The sequence below is a fragment of the Sus scrofa genome, unplaced genomic scaffold, assembly GCF_000003025.6.
Source record: "Sus scrofa isolate TJ Tabasco breed Duroc unplaced genomic scaffold, Sscrofa11.1 Contig908, whole genome shotgun sequence".
NCBI lineage: Eukaryota > Metazoa > Chordata > Mammalia > Artiodactyla > Suidae > Sus > Sus scrofa.
The window spans coordinates 2,213-4,424 of NW_018085346.1; positions in this window are offsets into that span (position 1 = coordinate 2,213).

The window sequence follows — 2,212 nt, forward strand, 5'->3', positions numbered from 1 at the left end:
GCCAAGTGAGGGGCATGAGTGGGGGTCTACTTTGGAAAGTTCTCACGGATCCTGTTTTGTTACACTAGGTGTTGAATCAGAACTGCAGCCCCAGGCCTTACCGCAGTAACAGCAACACAAGATCCAAGCACCATCTGCCACCTTCACTACAGCTCATGGCACTCCTGGCTTCTTAACACACAGAGTGAAGCCAGGGAACCCAGATTGTCATGGATACTAGTCAGGTTCATATCACTGAGCCACAACAGGAATCCCACACTACCTTATTATTTTCATGTTTTATTTTATTTATTTTGCCTTTCCAAGGCTGCATCCATGGAATACAGAAGTTCCATGGTTAGGAGTAAATCAGAGCTGCAGCTGCCGGCATATGCCACAGCACAGTAACTGCCAGATTCAAGCTGCATCTGTGACCTACACTGCAGCTTGCAGCAAACCCAGATCCCTAACCCACTGAGCAGGGCCAGAAATCAAACCAGCATCCTCACGGATATTAGTTGAGTTTGTTATCAACCGCCTTGAAGGGCATTCCCTGTCTTTAATTGAAACCACTCACCTCATGTCAGGCCTTAGTGAAGCCAAGTCCTTCTCTCTTGGCACAGAAAGGATCCAGCCAGAGGCAAAGTGGCAGGCAAAGAATGAGTTCATCAGCACAGAATGCTTGTGAAAAAGGCAAACAGGGCAGGTGAGAAGGTTCTGCCCCAGGATCCACAGGACTTTATTTTTAGATGCAAAAGAAGAGTGGGGAGGGGAGAAGACCACCTCTTCTTCTTTCTTGTGCAGATGTCAAGGCTTACATCATTGGTTCCCTTTTGACCCTATGTGATCAACTAGGATTGTCTTGGCTCTGTGGATATAAGTAATAGGGTGGTGTTACATACTAAAATATGGTAATTCATCTCAGGATTCATTCTAACACCCCCTTTCCCTAGCTTTCCCCTTCACCTATATTTCTGTCTTGCTACATGCAAAAATATTACTCTTGGAGGACAATAACTCCTTGACTTCGTATAAGAAGAATGAGACCCTGTTTCTAGTGTCTTGTGTTTTAACTGTCAGTCTTTGTGGCTTGAGGGTGCCTGGTGCTTAGACACACCAGGTATTCTATCAGTATAGAGTAGATTGCTGCTAGGTTATTGGATTCTTTTCTTGGATGGCCACTTGATTATAGCAGTTTCCCAAACTCCCTTAAAATTCCCTTCCTGTCTTTAAAGCCCTAGTGGGAATTTTAAACTGATTATTGAATAACCCTCCTCTATCCCTATCAATAGCATAGTGCATAGAGGGGATCAGATATTAGGGCCACCACCAAAAGTAGTGTTGGAGACATGGAGTATCTGAAATATAGATGTTGGTGTTTATGTAGTAATTTAGTGATTTGCTTTATGCTTTTCTCAATTCTCCTCATATGTGAGTATTCTTGAAAGAACTAGGAATCTTTTCACACTCAGGGTTTGATGTGCAATTGAGAAATTTCTACCCTATTTTTATAACCCCTTTATTATTTATAGAAAATTTCAAACTTCAGATTTTATTATATGAATCTTAACCCTGTCATGACTGTTAGAGAAAGATACCCCATAGGGGTTCTGAGGATAAACAAAAAGAAACCATACACTTTTTTCTCTCTCTAGGAATTCATAGAGATGACTAGAGAAGCAAGAGTTCCTGGGAAAATAAAAATATTGAATGTATAAATGTTAAATTGCAAAACCAGACAAAGATACCACAAAAAAGAAAACTATTGTCCAATACCTTTGATGAATATGGTTGTAAAAATTCTCAATAAAATTTAGCCATCCAAATCCAACAACATATCAAAAAGATCGTACATCCAAGTTCACAAGGATGGTTCAATAAATGCAAATCAATCAAATGCCATACACCACATTAACAAAGAAAAGTCAAAACCATATGATCATCTCAATAGATGCAGAAAAAGCATTTGACAAAGTCCAACATCCATTTGTGATAAAAACTCTCACCAAAGTGGGTACAGAGGGAACATTCCTTAACATAATCAAAGCCATTTATGAAAAACCCACAGTAATGTAATACTCAGTGGAGAAAAGCTGAAAGCCTTCTCACTATAATCTGGAGCAAGACAGGGATGCCCACTCTCACCACTGCTCTTCAACATCGTTTTGGAAGTCCTGGCCACAGCAATTAGACAAACAAAAGAAATAAAGGGAATCCAAATAGGAGGAGAAGT